We start from the raw sequence: 24,112 nt of genomic DNA, 5'->3' as shown, positions 1-24,112 counted from the left end.
CATGGTATGTGATAGAGATCTTTTGGTGTTACTTGTTGCTGGGAATGCTGCTAGAATGCAAGGACTGAAAGTCAATGGACAATGAGCTTCCTACTTCAATTGTACTTCCTTGCTGCTTTTGGAGCGAGGAGGTAGTGTTAGGCATCTTTCAACTTGCACCATGACTGTGGGAGATAGATGACTGGATTAGTTCTTCAATGATGATGTTTGTACATTAAAAACATCTCAGTTGCACAATTCAAATAAAACCAGCACCAATACTGCTGTACATAACATCAGTTACTAAGCAACTGTTCCTCCATGTGACAAACATTTATCTTAAACACAGTGAGATATCCAGGCTCTCACTAATGAGCGATCCCTTCATGACATAGAATCAATTGCTCAGAAATTCAGACTGTTCCCATTTGTGCCACTCCAGGATTTAATCATGAAATAATTTTTTCTAAATTTTCGCCTCATTAGATGAAATATGTCACAGCAGGAGAATAGAGCACTTTGTGTTTTGGGTATCAACAGTCACCATCGAACATAGACTAGTAGTATTCGAGTAAGCTTACTCAGCATTGTTCCAGCAGTGCTTTCATGTTGAACATACATCCAACAGCCCTAATATGACTCTTTCATTTGCCACATGAGTCAACCTTGGGATTTCTTTTTGCTTGCTCCCTGTCTCTTAGCCCACCTCCAAGGAACTGAGATTGCTTTCTTACATGTATATACACAAGGAATAAATAATTAGGCTGACCTGTATTGACTAACTAAATAAATCCTTTGTTCTTCATAAAAGGATACTGCAGGCTGAGAGTCAAATTTGCTCTTCCAATTCACAGAGACACACAAAGCAACATTGGTATTTAAATTCAGTATCAACTGGCGTACCATCGCAAAAGGTAGGTTCTTGCAAGTCAATAAGAAAATTATTTTGTTTAGGAAGTACCTTTCAGGTCAATTTATGAGGCATCACAATAAGAACTAGAAGATCACTAAATGCTGAGACTTTGGGGTAAGTGAGGTAGGAGTTTGAGAGAAAGTGTACCAGTGGCTCACAAAAGATAGGCAGGCAAGTATATAAACAGGGACAACACTGGAAATAACAAGGAAATGAAACCAGGAGCCTGGAATATCTGAGAAAGCCCAAGGGCTTCCTGATACCATGTTCAGAGGTTTAATTCAAGCCAGCCAAGAAGGAAAATGAGCTCTGACTAAATCCATGTTTTTTGCAAATTAACACCCAGGGATTTATTCCTAGCACAGCCTCCACTTAGGACTTCTCCCCAACTTCAAAAAACACTTCTCAGGAGAACTGTTTTTCCTACACTTAGAGCTTTTTAAAACACCATTCTGTGTTGATCACTCTGTGATTGCTCTCCCTTTGGATGCTGCATCTTCTATTTCTTTTGCATGTTCTGGGTTGTTGATAAATTCCAGATCAAGGTGAGTATTTCAGTGTGTGACCTCCTTGATGCACCAAGTCAAAATGCAGGCAGAATATCAGTCAGTGTTGATTCCAAACCATTTGGGATTTTTCCAATTTCTGTCAGGTTCTGTCAAGTTTCATGATGCAGAAAGTCTGTATGTGGGTTTCTGGAAATTAGTGTGAATTCTATCAGCTGTATTGAGATCATCCTATGGGAGGCTGCAGCATCGTACTTTTTTTTTAAAGTTAAACTTATGGTTGCTCAGTTTCTTGAAAAGGTAGAGAATTCCAAACAGTGAGAAGGCAGGAAGTTCAGATAAAGCTTCATTGTTTGCGGGTGGGGCCGTACATCAGATAAACAGTGTATTTTGACAATATCATAGTTTACTATCAATACTGATGTCCCTTGCCTGATTTGATATCTGCATTTGGAATATACAATATCTGAATTGATCTGTCAATTCAAGTTAATCTGTTCTGAAACTGTCCCTGGCTCCTGTATAATGATGTGGAGATGCCATGATGTGGCACCATTGACATGGCTACCATTGACACCGCAAACCGTTGGCTCCAAATGGAGAGGATCTCCAAGAAGATAGCGCATTTCGACACAGACATCAAGTTTCTACAAAGATGCAAGAAAACAGACAAAATACTGAAAGGACTACAGATCACGAACCCACTTAGGTCAACCTATAACACAGACTACCTGAGAAACTTTGCCGTTGCACCACTCCTCAACCACCTCATATACCAAATGTCGCATCCTGGAAACCAAGAAAGTGTCTATATTCTCAACTTGCGCTCAGGACGCAGACCAGCTGCGAAACTCTGCCAAGCAGACGAGACAAAGGAACTATGCCATCTACATGCACACCAAGAACAGGAAACTTGAGAAACTCGGCATCACCACCAGCAGCAACAAAGCCTCCTCTGGTACCACAATAGAAAACAGTACCTCTTCAGGGAAGTCCATTGTCAACTTGTAAGACTACACACTTTAACCAGATGAAATTGAAGTTCTCAGTCGAGGGCACAATTTCTGCCCCACCACCAAAATAGACCCCATCAGTCTTGCAGCAGACACAGAGGAATTCATCAGAATGAATTCCGTGGGATGAGGCTGCGGGAGTTCTTCCAGAAACCCCAAGAGGCCAACAATGAACGCAATGAGACAGCCAATGAACCACTACAGCCGACAGAGAGATCCGTGGTGCAGCAACTGAAGAGGAAAGAATTGAATTGGACTCCTCCAGACAGCCACTGCCTCGACTTGACATGTATGCCCAAGCCATCAGGAGGTGCATCTCAACGCACATCTTCATGCACAGGTTCGAACAAGACCTCTTCACCACACAGGACCTTCAACCGATGTTATACACTAGATACATTGATGATATTTTCTTCCTTTGGACTCATGGTGAACAATCACTGAAACAACTATATGATGACACAAACAGGTTCTATCCCACCATCAGACTCACATGGACTATTCTCAGGAATCTTCTTGGACACACGCATCTCCATCAAGGACAGTCACTTCAGCACTTCACTGTACCGCAAGCCCATGGATAACCTCACAATGCACCATTTCTCTAGCTTCCACCCTAAACATGTTAGAGAAGCCATCCCCTACAGACAAGCTCTCCATATACACAATATCTGCTCAGATGAGGAGCTTCGCAACAGACACCTCAAGAAACTGAAAGATGCCCTCATAAGAACAGGATATGGCGCTCGACTCATCGATCGACAGTTCTGATGCGCCACAGCGAAAAACCGCACCGACTTCCTCAAAAGACAAATATGGGACACAGCAGACAGAATACCCTTCATCGGCTGGTACCTTCCTGGAGCAGAGAAGCTATGACATCTTCTCCGGAGCCTTCAACATGTCATTGATGAAGACGAACATCTCGCCAAGACAATCCCCACACCCCCACTTTTTGCCTTCAAACAGCCGCACAACCTCAAACAGATCATTGTCTGCAGCAAACTACCCAGCCTTCAGGAGAACAGTGACCACAACATCGCACAACCCTGCCACAGCAATCTCTGCAAGAAAGCTGGATCACCGACACGGATGCCATCATCTCACGTGAGAATACCATCCACCAGGTTCACGGTACATACTCTTGCAACTCGGCCAACATTGTCTACTTGGTACGCTGCTGGAAAAGATGTCCCAAGGCATGGTAAATTGGGGAGACCATGCAGACGCTATGGTAACTGATGAATGAACATCGCTCGATAATCACCAGGCAAGAGTGTTCTCTTCCTGTTGGGGAACACTTCAGTGGTCACGGGCATTCAGCCTCTGATCTTCGGGTAAGCATTCTCCAAGGTGGCCTTCATGGTACATGATAATGCAGAGTCGCTGGGCAGGGACTGATAGCCAAGTTCTGCACACATGAGGACGGCCTCAACAGGGATCTTGGGTTCATGTCACAATATGTGTAACCTCAGTGACTTGTCTGGGCTTGCAAAATCTCACTAACTGTCCTAACTGAAGACAATATACATCTCTTTAAACTGTGCTTAACCCTCTCTCCATTCACATCGTCTGTACTTTTAAGACTTGATTACCCATAAAGACTCTCATTCCAACCATTATTTTGTAAATTGAGTTTGTGTCTTTATGTGCCCTGTTTGTGAACAGAACTCCTACTTACCTGATGAAGGAGCAGTGCTCTGAAAGCTAGTGGCTTGTGCTATCCAGTAAACCTTTTGGACTTTAACCTGATGTTGTGAGACTTCTTCTGTATAATGGACATGAGCATGAAGTTTAGTATTAGATGATATTAAAAGAATAGGGTGTATTTTGTTCATGATGTTGACCCCATGCAAGGAACAAATAGAGGCAGGCAAAAGAAGTAATATCCTTCCTACTTTGATCACAATGTATTGTTTGTCCTAAGATTCTTGTTCAGGATGACTTGAAACTGGGAAATAAATTGACATTTGGAGACAAATCAATCTTTCCTCCAAGGTGGATCACAAGGTGTTCTTTTTTATTGAAGACTCTTTCAACTGAAAAGACAAGGGTGAGTGATCAAAGTATGTAGTGCTACCCTTGCCAAAGCACTTAAAGCATCGCATACTGACCCATAAGAAATAGCAAGAAGTGGAAAAACTTAATGATTGGTGAAAATCTTGTACTGCATGCTAGAGGCAGATGAAATGGCATCAATAGTGCATGGAAGGGAAATTGCTGAGCAGTGAAGTCTCATCCCAGTATCTGCTAATATGGTTTGCAGCAAGATTTCTGGTATGGCAGGAGACTTTGAGGTGTAGCTACTTCAAGCTATAGAGTTGGAGAATTATTCTTGCATTACAAATTGATGGTCAAAGTGCTGTCTCTGCAATTGCAGCACACATAACGTTTTTTGTTCAATAGGTAAGTTGATTTGAGATCCAAAAGAAGTTTACCTTTTGCTGTTCCGCCTCAATGAGCACTACTGCTGAGGAGTGGTACATTACAAATAAAAACATGGAGTGGAATATTAGTATCAGTATTTGCGTGGACAGATTATGGATGGCAAACTTCTAGGACACTTCTAGGCTGTTGCAACATGCTGCGATTTGGCATCACAATTTTACACAAAGGAAGGTGCTAGCTACAAAAGTGTTTCCAAAAGAACTGCCAGATATGCAGACTTCTGCTGTCACAATTATGAAGTACATCAAAGCTGGACTATTGAATATGCTTTTCTTCCTAGTGCTGCATGAAGTGATGGGATCACTGTATCCCCCAGTTTTTGCTTTATGCCTGTCTTGTGATAAATGTGCAGAAAGAATCTGCAAACTCAATGAGGAGTATTCTACATTCCTCGTTCCACCACCATTTCCTTGACCATTTTCTCCAGGCTTTATTGGGCTATTTGGCTGATATACCTAACAAACTTTTTTGCATGGCAAGTACTCTGAATATCTACATCATGCACAACAATGTACAGAGCTTTGCCAACCAAGTGTGAAGATATCTGAGGAATTTTAATGAATAGGAATAGTGCAACCTAATCAGGATGTAAAAGGAGATTGCGAGTAATGAATAGCTACCTTGGTAATAAATAGCAAGAGATGGGTAAATAAAGAGCCTGTCAAACAACCATGGGCATGCCTGTAGAGAGAATGGGGCAGTATCGTTACATTGCTGCTGATGTATCAGGCTAACTTAGCCATGTACTAATCACACATATATTGTTGATGATTATGCAGTATTAGGGATATTAGCCATATTAATTAACCCTATAAAGGCTCTTTGGAACTTCAGCAGTAAAGGTGATACCTTTTTTCCATTCATGGGACTTGCGTATCGCTGACAAGGCCAGCATTTATTGCCCATCCCTAACTGTCCTTGATAAGGTGGTGGGAAACCACTTGTTTGAACCACTGCATATCATCTGGTGTAGGTACATCCGCAGTGCTATTAGGCAGAGAGTTTCAGGATTTTAACCCTGTGATAGTGAAAGAGTGGTGGTATATTTCTAAGTCAGGATGGTGTGCGACTTGGACAGGAACTTATTGATGGTGGTTCTTTTATGTGTCCGCTATTATTATTCTTCTAGAAACTACAGGAATGGGAACTCTGTGGTTATATTACTGAACTAGCAATCTAGAGGCCCAGATTACTGTTCCAAAAACATGACTTCAAATCCCACCTTGGCGCTGAGAGCATTTAAATTCAATTAATTGATAAATTTGGAATTAAAAATTACTTTCAGTAGATTGTCATAAAAACTCATTTAGTTCACTCAGTCTGTCAGAGTAAGAAATCTGCCATCCTTATCCCATCTAGCCTATGTGTGACTTCCAGATCTAATGCAATGTGGTTGACTATTAACTGTCCACTAAAATGGCTTAGCAAGCCACTCAGTTGTATTGAACCTGTACAGGAAGTTGAATAAAAATAAAAACAGGTACGCCACCCAACATTGGTCTAGGCAACAAAAACACGCTCTGCCCAGATGTTCCTGCAATGTCCACCTCACTAATATCTGGTGAATTGTGCCAAAATTGGGAGGGTGGGCTATCACTGACATAGTCTACACTAAATCATACTTTACAATTAATGCCCAAGACTCCTTCGTCACCATCCCTGGGTATGTCCTGTAGGTTGGGCAGTCATATGCAGTCAGGAAAGGGTGGCTCTGGGAGTTCTCAACATTGACTCCCTAAAGCATAAAATCTGATGACAGCGGTTCAAACTTGGAAGAGAAAACCTACTCGTTACAACCTTCTGCCATCTCCCAATTAATGAATATCTCCATGTTGAACACTATTTGGAAGAAGTACAAGTGAAAGTGAAAGACAGGGCTAAGCAATTCCCACATTCAACAGAACACGTGAAAGCTATTCAGTTGTGCACAATTGTGGTGCAAAATTCAACTTCTAATGAAAGAAGGCTGTACAAACATCTCATCTTCAACGATGGGGGAGCTTAGCACATCACTGCACAAAACAAGACTGAATAGTTTATAGCTATTTTCACCCAGAGGTGCCAAGTAGATGATCTGTCTCAGTCTCCTCTTGGTGCCCTAGCACCATAAATGTCAGTTTGTAGTCAATTCAATTCACTGCATGTGATATCAATGAATGGCTGAAGGCATTGGATACTGTAAAAGGCCTGACAACATCACATCTGTAGTACTGAAGATTTATGCTCTGGAACGAGCAGTGCCGCTGGGCAGGCTGTTCCAACGTAACTACAACACTGGCATCTACCAGAGCATGTAGAAATTCCTCTGGTACGTCCTGTTCACAAAACGCAGGCAAGGACAATCTGACCATTTACTGGCCCATCAATCTACACCTGATCATCAATGAAGTGATGGAAAGTGTGGTATTTACCCTACTCACTGATGCTCAGTTTGCATTCTGCCAGAGTCATCTGGCTTCAGACCTCATAACAACCTTGGCCCAAACTTAGATTACAGTACTGAATCCCAGAGGTGAAGTGAGAATGACTGCGACTGACATCAAGGCAGCGTTTAACCAAGTGTGACATCAAGAAGCTCTGGCAAAATTGAAGTCAATAGGAATCAGGTAAAAGACTTCCTCTGGTTGGAATCATATCTCACACAAAGAAAAATGGTTGTGAATTTTGAAAGTTAAGCATCTCAGTCTCAGGACATCACTGTAGGAGTTTGTTAGCATAATGTCCTAGTTTCAACCATCTTCAGCTGCTTCATCATTGATGTTCCCTCGATTTTTGTGGATAATTGGAACAGTATTCAACCCCATTTGTGACTTCTCAGAAACTGAAGCAGTCATGTCAACATGTAAACAAGACCTGGCCAATATTCAGACTTGGACTATTCAGTGGCAAGCAACATTTGTGCCACACAAGTGCCAGGCAACAATGATATCCAACAGGACAGAATCTGATCATATCCCCTTGATGTTCAACAGTATGATTATCGCTGAATCCCCCATTATTAATAGCCTGTGGATACTATTGACCAGAAACTTAATTGGACCAGTATATGTATATACTCTAGCCACAGGAAAAGATCAGAGACTGGGAATTCTGTGGAGGATAACTCACCTTCTAACATCCTAAGTACTGTCCACTATTTACAAGGCACAAGTCAGGGGCTTGATGGAATACTTTCCATTTACTTGGATGAGTGCAGCTACAATAACACTGAAGAGTCTTGCACAATCCAAGGCAACACAATTTGCTTGATTGATATCCCATCCACAGCTTCAACATTTACTCCCTCCATCACTGTGTAACATATAGAAGACACACTGCAGCAACTCCCTGAGGCTCCCTCAGCAGCATATTACACTTATTGATGCTTAATGAGCCTGTTACCAATATAATGAGTTATATCAATGCTTTGATTACAAAGGTTATTAATTAGATGTCTCTATACTTCCTTATCGCTGAACTCTTATGAATATAAAGGATAAATGACTATTCCATAATCCCAACTTTCACTATCGTCAGAGGGAAATCAAATGCCATTTTCTTATCAGAGACCTTTTGATCACTTTTTTTTCTTACTAGGTGAAGTTTTGGGAAAAATGCTTTCTAAAAATGGTAGTGATGGATTTTATATAATTATTAATCTTTCCTCTGCTCAAGTAATTTCATACTAATGTATCCACATTAGCCTTCTGTCTAGAAAGTCTACTTTATTAGAATAAGTTTTAAATTCTTACCTTGTGGTACTAACATTCTCTACAGCGGTAACTTCTTCCTAGGCTGAAACCAACTAATTACACTTTGCATAGCATACTGTTGCCTGCCGCACAGTCTGTTTTAACCCTTATACGGTGGACAAATAACTACGAGTAGACGTCTTGTTAGTACAACCAATATTTATTTAAACCCGCACAATCAATAATCACCCATCCGACCAACAATAAGTTATCTTACAGAAAATACTAGAATTCAAATCCAATACAAGATCTTGACTTAACTTTGCGTGACCGGCAAGTACCCAAGCAGATATTGGCCTTTATCTGTGTGCTGGTCTCGGTAGTCGTCTGCCGATGATGCTTCATTTAGCATCTTATTGTAAAGCACCTTCAATAGTTTAGCATTCTTTCAGTGTTGCACTGTAGCATCAGCCTAGATTGTGTGCTCAAGTCTGCACTGATGCTTGAACTTGTAATCTACTGTCAGAGCAAGTAGGCTTCATTGAGCTATTACGGGAAAGCAGTGGTGTAGTGTTATTGACTCTGTGACTCCAGATCCAAAGCAATGTCATTGACTGTTAAATATCCCCTCAAGGGCAAATAGGGATGGGCAATAAATGCTGGCTAAAAGAATTTAAAAAAGTATTTATTTTGCTGGATGCTATAAATTGTTTCAAATTTCAGATGAGGATGATCAGTGTAAATAAGTAGGATGAGAATAACTGGGCAACTTTTGAGAGATTTGGGCTTAGATCTTCCTCTGTGGCAGGTTTTTTGACAGAAACATGGCAAGATAGCTCCCCTGATTATTCTGTCCAATTTACTTCTGTCAACTTCATTTTAATTCAGCCATGAGTTGACTGAATGATGGAGCAGGCTTGATGGGCTGAATTGCATATTTGTGCTCTGAATTCCTGTGTTCCCATATGCTTAGCAGGCTCCTGGCACTGTACACTCCTTTGAGAGCTTGCTGAGGTTGGGAAGGATGTTGGGGGCTAGGTTGGCCAGAAGTACTGGCTAAGCAGGTGATCAGACAAGGAAATTCAATACTTCTAGAGCATTGCCTGCTTTGCAATCAAACAAGCCATCATAGATGTAGATCACTGATTAGGCCATATTCACAGGCTGAAAATTTACCGATGTGCATACATTTTAGTCGCTCTACCTTTAAAAAGATATACATAAGAGAATGTAAGCAATAACTGGATGTAACGACAGCTTTGGAGATGGAAGCCATGGGGAAGTATGCTCCAAACCAGAACGATAGGGAGTGGGATAGCTTGATCTTGGGTTCAAACATAGCTCGGCGCAACATTGAGGGCCAAAGGGCCTATACTGCGCTGTACTTTAAAATGTTGAGAGGCATCAATATAAGAGCAATTGTACTTTGACTATGGGTGCAGAACAGAGGATAGAAATTGAAAATCAAGAAGCTTTAAGTAATTGGAAGATTGTTCATCGCCACAGATCAGGGGCATGCACACGGTGGGTCATGCGTGGGCTGCTCTTGGATGTTTCGAGAGTGGCTAGTACTTTGTGTCATTTGTGTATGCTTAAAACTGGACCAGCAGATGGGCACCACAACAGCTCAGTGACTATCACTGCTAGCTGTGCAGATACATGGATTTGGGCCAGTGTCTGTGGGAGTTTGCGTATTCTCCCTGTGATTGTGTGGGTTTCCTCCGGGTGCTCTGGTTTCCTCCCACACCCCAAAGATGTGCTCTTAGGCTGATTGGTGAAACGTATTGTCCCTAAATTATTCTCCCCTGATTCTGGTTTCCAATGGGGGTACCATAAGGATAGACATGGGTCAAGGGAGGTATAGGAAAAATACATTGTTGAGATGGCGGCGTGGGCTCGTTGGGCCAAAGGGCCTGTTTCCTGTGCTGTGTTGCTCTTTGTTCTTTGTTATCAGTGAGTATCAGGAAAAGGTTCCCAGCAAAAGCAGTTAATGTTACATTAATTTAACTGCTGTAAATATTTGGATATCTGTCTGGTTGGGAAATGTATTGAAGGTTACATGGATAAGTATAGGCTGACACGATCAAGTGCTCCATGGATTATGATGGCTCCTTTGATTGGGCAGAGAGAATGATTAAGAACTATTCTCTGTAGGCTTAAATAATAAACCTGTGGGATGTTGTGCAGTTTGCTTGAATATCTCTGGGGATTAAGGGGCATTATTGTGGAACTTTTCCACATGTGATTAAATGGGTAGGATCAACTCATGATTGAAAGGAAGTGTATTGTTGTGGAATGGCCCAGATTGTTTTTATTATGTGCCTTGTCCCCTTGGGACATGGGACAAATGAAAAAGAGAATAAACTTGCCTCATCCACTACTCAACCATCCTTTAAACATGCTTTGTACCGGAAGAGGCAGAAAAACATGACCCCTATGGAAATCCAGCAGGTTGCATGACACTGAGATAGCCTACTCACAGAATTCTATACATCAAATGCTTCAGCAGTTCTGAGGGCAATTATTGCTGAGGGCAATAATTCTCTATAAGAAACACTAGTGCCTTGATTCTAATATAATGTTCAGTTCCATTATCCTGATCAATTTTAAATAACCCACCGGCCTATGATTTCAGAACTTGTTGCAACCTCTGCATTTTTCAAAAATTGTCAAAAGCATTTTCAAAATTGTGTTTTTTTGACACAGATCTCCCGATATTGGCTTAACAGGCACAGAAGATCACAGAATTTTCAACACAAGTTATGTTCAATGCAACTTGAATTTCTGTGATCCAGTGCATGAGTTTGCAAAAAGGATTAAATAGGCTGTGGGCTGACGCTTCCAAAATGCTTGGGAGGCAGCCGCTGCACAGCTGGCTCAGGTATCCACAGACCTGTGGAAAATAAACTGCGATGGAAAATTATGCATTGAGTGTCAAGGCACATACTTTGGTCCCCAGACAACTGTTTCAAATTTATTTCAGTCCTGACATTCCATCCCACCATGGATAAAGATTGCGGCTAAAATGTAAAGACCACCTGGCCAGTTAGCCCAAACACCAAAGCAGACAGGCAATGTAGAATTTCTTCCAATTGTCTCCATAATCTGCTAAATTTCTAAATCTCCTGCTTAATTGTTGGTGGGCTTCCAACTCTTGTGCACTCACCAACCATTACTAGGCTGATTCCGGAGTTGAGGGGGTTGAACTATGAGGAGAGGCTGAATAAACTAGGCTTGTACTCGTTAGAGTTTGGAAGAATGAGGGGAGATCTCATTGAGATGTATAAGATGTTGAATGGGATGGATAGGATAGAGGTGGAGAGGCTCTTCCTGCTCAGAAAGGACAGTAGGACTAGAGGGCACAGCCTCAGGATAAAGGGGGGGGCGGTTTAGAACGGAGTTGAGGAGGAACTTCTTCACTCAAAGGGTGGTGAATCTCTGGAATTCTCTGCCCGTTGAAGTGGTGGAGGCTGCCTCGCTCAATATTTTTAAGACGTGGGTTGATAGGTTTTTGATAGGCAAGGGGATTAAGGGTTATGGGGAGAGGGCGGGAATGTGGAACTGAGCCGCGACAGATCAGCCATGATCTTATTGAATGGCGGGGCAGGCTCGAGGGGCTAGATGGCCTACTCCTGCTCCTATTTCTTATGTTCTTATGTTCATTGTGCACTGACATCAGGATGCACGCCTGACATAATCTCGCGCGTTTTCACGTGTTTTTGGGTGAGGTTCGTCCCACCCAAAGGCCTATTGAAGCCCTTAAGTGGACAATTGGTGGTCACTTAAGGATCTCATTCCATTGCTACATTACATTGGACTGTGCAATATGTTCCCCTGTAAAATTAACCCATGATGTTTACCTCTTTGTTTCTGTCATCTGTGCAATATCGACACAGTCAGTTTACTGTCAAACAATGCCAGATTATGGGTGCATTTGATTCTGGGAAGCAAGGACCAGGTTTAGGCTTGTTTCAGATGTTTGAATCAAGACCTGTAAATCCAACTGAGAGAAGAGATTTCCAGCCCATTCTGCTTCCATTCACTTTGCAGCAATAGCAACATGATATGTATTAGTGGCTAATTAGTTTTCAAATTAAAATACATTTCCCCAAGCTAGCAGCACATTTTTTTAAAAATCCAGGCAGCAAATAAGCGCTCTCTAAACCCCAGCATGTGAAACTGTGAACGTGCACTTCCCATGCAAGTGCAAAATGATGATGCTTCCAAAGATGCTGCTTGCCAGGGTGATTTTGTGGGTTGAAAGGGAATCAAACAGGGAGCATTGCTGAGATGCCACCTGCAACATCATTAATGAGGGAATCCATAGAGAATGGAAAGGTAGAACAATAAAACTAAAGGTAGTCAAACCTCCTTCATTATCACCAAGAGAGGGACATCAAACAACTGAATTGCATTTAGATGTTTAAATGTTCATGATTTAAGTCAGAGGATTTTAACTCCATTTTAAAAAAGGATGAAGAGGGTAGCACAGGAGAGACCTATTGCCAGATTAATGGCATTAAATATTAATGTGAGGAAATAAAATGTATCTTAAGTAATGTTATAGTGTAGCATGGCTGGTCATATTGAGCTATTCTTTCAGAAAATCTAATTAAGCTGAACTTGCAATCTGTACAACAGCGTGCATTTCAGCATATCTCATGTCGATGGCTCATGGCTTCAAAGACTGCAGCTTGAAGGAAACTGGATGTTAAACAGGGGAAAGGTAATAACTGTGAATGCAACACCTGTGCTGAGTATGGCTGCAGTGACATCACGTGAAAATGATGTTATGTTTATAGTGGTTTTGATAATGCAACTTATGTTCATGAGAAAAAAGATTTGATTGCTAATTTTTTTGCCTTTTTAACAACCTGTTTTGTTTCAGTTTTTAAATAAATTAAGTTCCCTGTTTATTGCTGATGCTGCCTATGTGTTTTTTAAGTGACAGATTGTAGATACATAAAATTGTGCAATCATATAGTGCAATCATATAGTGCAGAGGCCATTCATTCTATCAGCTCCGTGTTACTCATAGGTCACTTAGTTGCACTCTTGCCTCTGAATGTGAGGGTCATGATGGGACTTGGGCACAAAAGGAAAATCCAGGCTGACACATCAGTGCAAGTGCAGCACTGTTGGAGGTGCCATTTTTCAGGTGAGCCATGCAAACAAGACCCTAGGTGGAATCCTGTGCTGCAGAGAGATGCCAATCAGGCTCTTGATAGGCCACTGGTGGTCCCTACCCACTACCAAATTTAATGTCCCCCTGCCACCAAACTTTCCATGGAGGGTGAAAGATTCCACTTCCTGTTGGGCTTCCAGATAGACATAAAATGTTCCATGGCACTATTTTGAAGAAAAGGAGGGGAGTTATCCTCAGTGTCCTGGCCAATATTTATCCCTCAATCAGCACCACATAAATGAGGTTAACTGATCATGATCACATTGCTGTTTGTGACATCTTGCTGTATGCAAAATGGCTGCTGAGTTTCCTACAGCCACAACATTGATTGCACTTCAGCAGTACTTTGCAGTTCAAAAGGTGTACTGATGTGCTTGATGTCATGAAGTGCACTAGAAAAGTGCAAGTCTTTCTATCCCTTTCTGTCTTTTTGACTTTCTTTCTATCCCTTTGACTTACAGGTTTCCCCTTCAGGTATTAACCAGATCTCTTTTGGAAGTTATTGTTGAATTTGCTTATACTGCCCTTTCAGTCAGCACTGCAACAACTTGCTGTATAAAAAACATTTCTTCTTGTCTCCCCATCTCAGGGATGTGTAATGAAACAAACAATTGTAGTGCAATTGTTGAATTTTTTTTGTGAATTTTGCACTTGGAGAGTTTTTCATTGTGCTCTGACGTTCACTGTGTCTTTGTTATGGTTGCCTTGAGTTCAGATGGCACTGTCAGAATACGAAAGGACATTTAATGAACAGTATGCAATATTCATTTAGTGCTGAAATAGCTCCAGGAAGTGCCGCTGGTATAGACAGGGAGTGTGCTAATCAGTCAGTAAAAAGTTGGAAGCAAAGACTAACAATAGAGCACCATGTACTCTGGGCTTTCAGTGAACTAGGGATATAACTAAGTGCTGCCTAATTTTAAAACCCATTGTTGGCTTTTCTTTTTGCTCGATATTGCATCTAATTTGATGTGACAGCCAGAGCTAATGTAACTTCTGCCATTGTTCAGTTGCTTATTGAATCCATTTGTACACGAGCGCACTTAAATCTGGCCCCATGCACCGGGCATTGCTAAAATAAGACTTCACGTGGATGGATGTAAACATTGTGGTTTATTCACATTTTAATACAAAATAAGCTTGGAAAAGAATGGCTACTGTGGTGTTCTATCATGTAGTAGATAAAAGGAGGTCAATAATTATTTCACTTCCAACTACTGATAGATTACATTTTAGAACATGCGGCTCAGCATAAAATACTGTACTGAACATCAGACAGAATAATTTGCCTCTGTGTGAGACATATTTCCATGGAAAAGGCTGCTCCTTTTTTAACTGCAAAAGAAATGCAATCCATATTTAATACAATGAGGAAATTGGGACAATATATTAACTGAGAATCTGTTGTGTATATCTGATCATTCAAAAGAACACTGTGCACCACTGGACAAGACCTTTGTCCACAATTTGCATTGCATATGAAGCTCAGCCAAGTTGATCATTATTCTGCAATGTGCACTATACCAGCTAGATAGGCTTTCAAGGATTCAGTGTCTTCAGTAGTCTGTGGTGGGATAGCTGGGAGCATAACAGATTGAACTCTTCCTGTTTAATGTGGGACAAAGGCACACCAAAATTGAAACCAAGCACAAGAACAAGCTCTTCACTTTTAGACAGTACATAATCAGAGAGATTTACATGTTTGACAGCATCATTAATTGCACTGCCAAACCATTTGTACTTAGTTAAGAACTGATTTGATTTATTATTGTCACGTGTATTTACAGTGAAAATTATTGTTTTTTGTGCATTATGCAGACAAAGCATACCGTTCATAGAGAAGGAAAGGAGAGGGTGCAGAATGAAGTGTTCCAGTCATAGTTTGAGTGTAGAGAAAGATCAATTTAGTGCGAGGTAGATCCATTCAATAGTCTGATGGCTGCAGGGAAGAAGCTGTTCTTGAGTCGATTGATATGTGAGCTCAGACTTTTGTATCTTTTTCCTGATGGAAGGAGGTGGAAGAAAGTATGTCTGGGGTGCGTGGGGCCCTTAATTATGCTGGCAGCTTTGCTGAGGCAGCGGGAAGTGTAGACAGTCAATGGATTCTGCTACATTGACAACCTTTTGTAGCTCCTTGCAGTCTTGGGCAGAGCGAGAGCCACATTAAGCTGTGATACAACCAGAAAGAATGCTTTCTATGGTGAACTTGTAAAAGTTGGCTAGAGTTGTATTTCCTTAGTTTTCTGAATTTCCTTAGTTTTCTGAGGAAGTGGAAGTATTGGTGGAATTTCTTAATTGTAGTGTCAGCATGGGGGGACCAGGACAGGTTGTTGGTAATCTGGACACCTAAAAACATGAAAGCTCTCAACTATTTCTACTTTGTTCCCTTGATGTAGACAGGGGTCTGTTCTGGTTAGTGTCCCATTGCTGTTTGCGAGACCTTGATGTGCAAAAATTGCCAAGTTCATGTTCAACATTATCCACCATCCTTCAAAAAAAACCCCACTTAATTGGCTGGAAAGCCATTCGGAAATGTCCTGGGATTGTCAAAGTCCCCACATAAATGGAAGTCTTCCCTTTAGTTTTGTTTGGCCTAGAGAGACAACGTTCTCTATTTGGCTGTTGTAGTCATATTTTATGGAAGTTTCCAGACCAAAAAGGCTCAGCTGCCTGTGACAAACATTGCAGACGTGCAAGAATGTTAAGCTCTTAATTGTGTTGCGCACAAAGACCATGTCCAGATGGTGCACAATGTACTTTCTAATGTCATTGGGCTGCCCATAAGCCAAAGCACCCAATGTGTAATGCTACTGAACCTGAGTTCTGCACACCCTCCAAATGCATTACTCAGCATGTTGCTTCTCCACGTTGTGATTTCAGTTTGTTGTCTTGGACTCTGACAGCCCCAGCTGCATATCAACTGAATGTTGAACAGGTTCCCTTGTTGTTCATCTCTTACCCTGATATTTATAAATAAATCTGTATTTTTTAAAGAGAACAGGATATTTCAGAGAAAATAATTGTGGATTTGAAATTTCTTTGCTGATCATTTTAACATTCCTATTGGTGCCATCTGTTGTGGAATTATAACCTTTCTTTAGGGAATTGTTGTTTTAGCAATAAATATGAGTTGTGTACTGCTTTCTGTTTCTCACCCTTTGGATATTCGTTGTTACCGCCTGGAGATTATCGTTGACCAGAAACTGATCTGGACCAGTCTTATAAATACTGTGGCTACAAGACCAAGTCAAAGGCTGGGAATTCTGTGGCGAAACAACTCACTTTCTGGGGCCGATTGTTCGCTCCTGCTAGCTGCAGGCGGGATCAGTCCTGGCATGAAGGCCAAAATGGGAATCACGCCAAGTGTCAAGCGATTCTACCAGCCTGCCTCATGGCCCTGATCAAGTTCCCACCCGCCCTGAGTACACTTAAAATCAAATTAACATCTTATTACCAGGTTTGAGGCCAGATCCTCTGGCCTCCTGGTATGCTGCCACCCTTTCCCCACCCAGTGGAAAGCCCAACAGATACCAAACAGTACAGGTCCTGACTGGATGTGGTATCTTGGGCTCTGAGGTGGAGGTAGGTTCTGTGCCCATGCAGCCCTCAACTGCTACTAGGCTGCAGAGGGAGGGTCCCCCATGGGACTTGGGAGTTGGGTGAGCTCGAGCTGAGGGGAAGGGGTTGACCTTGGGATTCTCACAGGGGATGAATCCGGACTGTCCCTTCTAGCCATGGGAAAAGTGGACATTGCTCTTAGCATGGTAATCTCAGGCAACTTTCTGTAAAAATCTTCATTCTTATCTATGTACTGCGAAACCTTCAATGTGGGCTGGTCACTTTAATATCCATGCGCTCTGGGCACCTGAAAGCCAATGGACCACCGCAGCACTCCATTCTACAGAAGAGGTTCTGATACCCTCTCTCAGAAGCTCCAAATGTGAACAGACCCCTTTGCCCACTGACCTATAGGAGATGTCAGTTTTACTCAGGAGATTCCCTTTTTCTAGCCTGTATGAACTGAAGCTGCAGCACTTGCAACTGCTCTGATTGGATCTGCAGAGTTGATCGAACAGTTCATTGTTGATACAATCCAGTAAGCTGCTAGTATTTCCTCTTTTCACTACAGCTGCTCACTTGGCCCCATTTTTGAACACTGCACTTTTCTTCTATCTCTGAACCTTCGTAGAAAGCTCAAATGTTTTGAAAAGCTTTGGTTACATTAAATTTAACAATCTAGTATCTTTATTCAGCCTCTTGATTGACAGGTTCAAGCTATTACACAGCAGTAGGAGCTTTGTTTATTTTTGTTTCCCTTCGTGGTTGAATATATCTAGAATACTTCCTTTTTTCTAACCACAGTGTTTATAAACAAGCCTTTTCTGATTGACAAGTCCAGGTTATTTCACAGCATGCAGGAGCTTCCACTTCCTCTTTTCTAACCTATGTTTATAAACATGTTTGTTCTTAACCACAGGAGATAGTGCAAGGATGGCATTACCATGGGGGAGGGGGGTAGCATAAAAAGGAATCGGATCTGAAGAGACTCCATATTAAGTGTCTTGTGGAGGGGTGGGGGGGGTGAGGCCTCTTACTTGAAGGGGGGTGGTGTCAGGTCATCCTCATGCTTGCATGGTATAGTGGGTGGGGGGCAGTGTTCGGGGGGAGGGCAAAAGGATGAACTGTTTCTTTAGTGGCCTAGGGAAGAGGATGGCCCTCTCTGCTGAGCTGTTGTGCATGCTCCCCTTATCAGTCCGTATTTGCTAAGTCTGTTGTGGGGGGAAGGTGAGTCTAGTGGGGAATGCTGAGAGCGGGATGGCCTTTAAGAGGTGTACCCGGATCTCCAGGAGGCCAGGCTGGCTGGTGTGTTTCCCATAGGGGATTTTCTTTCCCCCTAAATGTGGTTAGGGGTGGGGAAGCATTGCTAACACCAAGGGAAACACTCCAGGGATGAACTTACTCTCTCATCCTGGACATCGATGGATGGGGCAAGCCAGTAAGAACGTGAGAGAGTTGAAAAACGGATTTGTGCCTGATTCCCTGCCTCCTGCGATCTTACTGACACCAGATATCCAGAATTTAAATATTACAAGTGAGCGTAAGATGCAGTTGTCCAGGCTCACTTGGCTTAGCGGCCTCGCTGGAAAAGATTCTCATCGGTGAGTATCATATATGGTTCCCATCTACGGAGACCTGTCATGATGGCTTCGCTGGTAGAACTGGAGGCTATTGATGCACCCCCGGAAGGTCAAGGGCAAGGGAGGGGGTGCTCCTTGGGCAGTGCCCACTGAGCACCGGGCAGTGTCAAGGGGGCAGGGCTAGAGAGGCCAGGCTGTACTTGGAGACTTAGGGCCTGAAGAAGCAGGGCCTAAGGTGGAGACAGGCAGGGAATGATGCACACTCTACAACTGGGATTAAGGGGGAGGAATAAGTGCTACATATCTGCAACAGGGATCAGGAGGCTGGGGAGTGGATGGTTAATCAGGCCGGTCTATGCAGGAGGGTGGGGAGGGAATGATTGATGCAAGTGGGGTGGAGAGTAGTGGCTGCAGAGCACAACCGGGAAAGTTGGGGGGGGAAGAGAAGGTGATTGACCATGGAGACCAGCTGTAGCTGGGGCAAGGCAGTGACAGATCTCTGTGCATGTGCAATAGCACCTTCTGCTGCAGACAGCCAGCTTTCAGCATGCTTAGGCCCTACCCTGCCCTCTGATGGTGGGAAACAGATCTTGCTTCATTTTCTTCTCAGAATGTGATAAGATTGAATTTTAACTCACCACAAAAAGGTGCAATTCACTCCTATTTTCACAGCTGCTCAGCACTTAGATTTTTTTTTGATAAGATCGACCCCCTCTGGTTTTTTTTAACGGAGAGTCATTGTCTTTATCTCTCCATATCCTGTCCACTACCTACAAGGCACAAATCCGGAGTGTAACTGAATATTTTCCACTTGCCTGGATGTGTGCAGTTGCAACAACACTCAAGAACTAAACACCATCTGAAGCAAAGCATCCCACTTGATTGGCCTCCAATCCACCACCTTAAACATTCACTCCGTCCACCACCAATGCGAAGTGGCAGCAGTATGTACCATCTATAAGATGCACTGCAGCAGTTCCACAAGGTTCATCCAGCAGCATTTTCTAATGCCATGACCCCTGCCACCTAAAAGGTCAAAGACAACTGTTGCATGGAATCTGCAGGTTCTCCTCTAAGCTTCTTGTTATCCTGACTTAGAATTATATTGTTGTTCCTTCACTATTACTTGTTCCAAATTTTGGGACCCCTTTCCTAAGAGCACCATGGCTGTACCTACATCATGTCAACTGCAATGGTTCAAGAAAGTGGCTCACCACTACCTTTCTCAGGATCAATTAGGGATAGGTATTAAAAGCTGACCTAACCAATGATACCCAAATAACATGAAAGAATAGAAGAAAATGCAGCATATGCATTGCTTTGCAGGCCAGAGATGTGCTTGCAATGTCCAAGTCTCTTGTATTGTTTGCTGCTTTAATTATTATAATTTGATTAGCACTCAGGACTTAGTGAGTCAACTAACTTATAATTTCATTATAGTCAATTCATCTTCAGGCTTCCGTCTAGAAACTGGGTGAGGAAATAAACTTCCACTTTAACTCCTGTTATCATATGACATCAAATGCAGATCTCCTGGTTTGCTGGACACAAACTTGCAGAGACATGGTGACACTGTGTGGAGGTGCTGGCATTGGGCTGGGATAAACACAGTAAGGAATCTCACAGCACCAGGTTAAAGTCCAACACGTTTATTTGGTAGCACAAGCCACTAGCTTTTGGAGTGCTGCTCCTTCATCAGGTAAGTGGGAGCTTTGTTCTCAAACAGGGCATATAAAGACAAACTCAATTTACAAAATAATGAGTCTTTAAGGGTAATCAAGTCTTAAAGGTACTGACAATGTGAGTGGAGAGAGGGTTAAGCACAGGTTAAAGAGATGTGTATTGTTTCCAGACAGGACAGTTAGTGAGATTTTGCAAGCCCAGGCAAGTTGTGGGGGTTGCAGATAATGTGACATGAACCCAAGATCCCGGCTGAGGCTGTTGTCATGTGTGTGAACTTGGCTATCAGTCCCTGCTCAGCGACTCTGTGTTGTCATGTGTCATGAAGGTTGCCTTGGAGAACACTTACTGGAAGATCAGAGGCTGAATGCCCATGACCGTTGCAGTGTTCCCCAACAGGAAGAGAACAGACTTGCCTGGTTATTGTGGAGCAGCGTTAATAACATAAGAACATAAGAAATAGGAGCAGGAGTAGGCCATCTAGCCCTTCGAGCCTGCCCCGCCATTCAATAAGATCATGGCTGATCTGTCGCTGCTCAGTTCCACTTTCCCGCCCTCTCCCCATAACCCTTAATCCCCTCTCTTATCAAAAACCCATCAACCCGCGTCTTAAAAATATTTAGCGAGGCAGCCTCCACCACTTCAGTGGGCAGAGAATTCCAGAGATTCACCACCCTTTGAGTGAAGAAGTTCCTCCTCAACTCTGTTCTAAACCGCCCCCCTTTTATCTTGAGGCTGTGCCCCCTAGTCCTACTGTCTTTTTTGAGCGGGAAGACTCTCTCCACCTCTATCCTATCCATCCCATTCATCATCTTATACGTCTCAATGAGATCTCCCCTCATTCTTCTAAACTCTAACGAGTACAAGCCCAGTTTATTCAGCCTCTCCTCATAGCTCAACCCCCTCAACTCCGGTATCAGCCTAGTAAACCTCCTCTGCACTCCCTCCAAGGCCAAAATATCTTTGCGCAGGTGCGGCACCCAAAACTGCACACAGTACTCCAGCTGCGGCCTCACCAATGCCCTATACAGCTGCAGCAAGACCTCCCTACTTTTATATTCAATCCCCCTCGCTATGAAGGCCAGCATCCCATTCGCCTTCCTGACCACCTGCTGCACCTGCAAGCTGGGTTTTTGCGACTCATGCACAAGGACCCCGAGGTCCCTCTGCACCGTCGCCTGCTGCAGTTTTTCGCCCCGTAAGTAATAGTCCTTCCTACCATTCTTCCTACCAAAGTGGACCACCTCACACTTGCCAACATTAAATTCCATTTGCCATTTCCTGGCCCATTCGCCCAGCCTATCTAGATCCTTCTGCAGACTCACCACACCCTCCGCACAATTTGCCATTCCCCCAATCTTGGTGTCATCAGCAAATTTCGACACCCTACACTCGGTTCCCTCCTCCAGATCATCTATATAAATGGTAAATAGCTGAGGCCCCAGCACCGACCCCTGGGGCACTCCACTAGTCACCATCCGCCAATCCGAATAGCACCCGTTGACCCCCACTCTCTGCCTCCTATTTGACAACCAATCCTCTATTCACGCTAACACCCTACCCCCAACTCCATGTCCCTCGACCTTCTGCAATAACCTCTTGTGAGGTACTTTGTCAAACGCCTTCTGAAAATCTAGAAAGACCACATCCACCGGCTCTCCTCTATCCACCGCCCTAGACACATCCTCATAGAACTCCAGTAAATTTGTCAGACACGACTTCCCTTTAATGAAACCGTGCTGCGTCTGCTCTGTCAAGCAATTCCCTTCAAGATGCCTCGCAATTTCCTCCTTAATGACAGATTCTAACATTTTACCTACCACAGACGTTAAACTAACCGGCCTATAATTCCCCGCCTTTTGCCTGGCACCCTTCTTAAACAACGGCGTAACATTAGCCGTTTTCCAATCATCCGGCACTTCCCCGGAATCCAGCGACGTCTGGAAAATAACCACCAAGGCATCCACTATCACCTCCGCCATTTCTTTCAGAACCCTCGGATGCATTCCATCCGGTCCTGGGGACTTGTCCACAATCAGCCCCTCCAGTCTGTCGAGCACCGCCTCTCTAGTAACAGTAATGTCATTAAGACCCTCCAGTCCTACCACCTTTCCATCGCTAACACCCGGCAAATTATTCACGTCCTCCTCCGTGAAGACAGAAACAAAAAAGTTATTCAATACCTTAGCCATATCCTCATCCCCTACCACTAGGTCCCCTTTCTCATCCTCTAAAGGACCAACATTCACCCTAGCCAGCCTCTTCCTTTTTATATATTTATAAAAACTCTTGCTATCCTTTTTTATATTAAGCGCTAGCCCAGCTTCATAGTTTCTCCTACCCTTCTTTATCAACTTCTTTGTCAATCTTTGTTGACATTTAAACCTCTCCCAATCCTCTTCTCGCCCACTACTCTTAGCCCATTTCTCTTAGTGTTCATTCATCCGTTGTCATAGCCTCTGCATGGCCTCCCCAGTGTACCATGCCTCAGGACATCCTTTCCTGCAGCGTATCAGGTAGACAATGTTGGCTGAGTTACAGGTGTATATAGCTTCTTCGGCTGCATTCTTGGACACACGCATCTCCATCAAGGATGGTCATCTCAGCACTTCACTGTACTGCAAGCCCACGGTAACCTCATGATGCTCCACTTCTTCAACTTCCACTCCAAACATGTTAAAGAAGCCATCTTCTATGGACAAGCCCTCTGTATACCCAGGATCTGCTCAGATGAGGAGGATTGCAACAGACACCTTCAGCTGCTGAAAGATGACCTCAGAAGAACAGGATATGGCGCTCGACTCATCAATCGACAGTTCTGATGCCTCACAGTGAAAAACCGCACCTCTTCAGAAGACAAACACGGGACACAGCAGACAGAGTACCCTTCTTCGTCCAGTGCTGTCCGGAACCTTCAACATGCCATCAATGAAGACGAACATCTTGCCAAGGCCATCCCCACATCCCCACTTTTTGCCTTCAAACACTGCACAACCTTAAACAGACCATTGTATGCAGTAAACTACCCAGCCTTCAGGAGAACAGTGACCACAACACCATACAACCCTGCCACAGCAACTGCTGCAAGACATGCCAGATCATCCACATGGTGCCATCACCTCATGTGAGAACATCATTAACCAGGTATGTGGTACACACTCTTGCAACAGGGCCAATGTTGTCTACCTGATATGCTGCAGGAAAGGATGTCCTGAGGCATGGTACATTGGGGAGACCATGCAGATGCTGTGACAACGGACGAATGAAGACCGCTTGACAATCACCAGGCAAGAGTGTTCTCTTCCTGTTGGGGAACATTTTAGTGGTCGCGGGCACTCGGCCTCTGATCTTCAGGTAAGCGTTCTCTAAGGCGGCCTTCACAACCCATGACAAAGCAGAGTCACTGAGCAGAGACTGATAGCCAAGTTGCACACACATGAGGACGGCCTCAACCGGAATCTTATGTTCATGTCACACCATCTGTAACCCCCACGACTTGCCTGGACTTTGAAAATCTCACTAACTACCCTGGTTGAAGACAACACATGTCTCTTTAACCTGTGCTTAACCCTCTCTCCA

At 43.3% G+C, this 24,112-nt stretch overlaps 1 protein-coding gene across 1 annotated transcript in view; it reads left to right on the top strand.

The window, feature by feature from the left end:
• Positions 1 to 24,112, top strand: part of LOC145343931 (N-acetyl-beta-glucosaminyl-glycoprotein 4-beta-N-acetylgalactosaminyltransferase 1-like) — a 720,751-nt gene that overhangs the window by 101,771 nt on the left and 594,868 nt on the right. The gene's annotated exons all lie outside the window — the stretch shown is intronic.

The sequence above is a fragment of the Carcharhinus amblyrhynchos genome, chromosome 6 (genome assembly GCF_965287045.1).
Source record: "Carcharhinus amblyrhynchos chromosome 6, sCarAmb.v2.hapA, whole genome shotgun sequence".
Classification (NCBI taxonomy): Eukaryota; Metazoa; Chordata; class Chondrichthyes; order Carcharhiniformes; family Carcharhinidae; genus Carcharhinus; species Carcharhinus amblyrhynchos.
The sequence above is the reverse complement of the archived record's forward strand: the minus strand, read 5'-3'. Positions and strand labels throughout refer to the sequence as shown.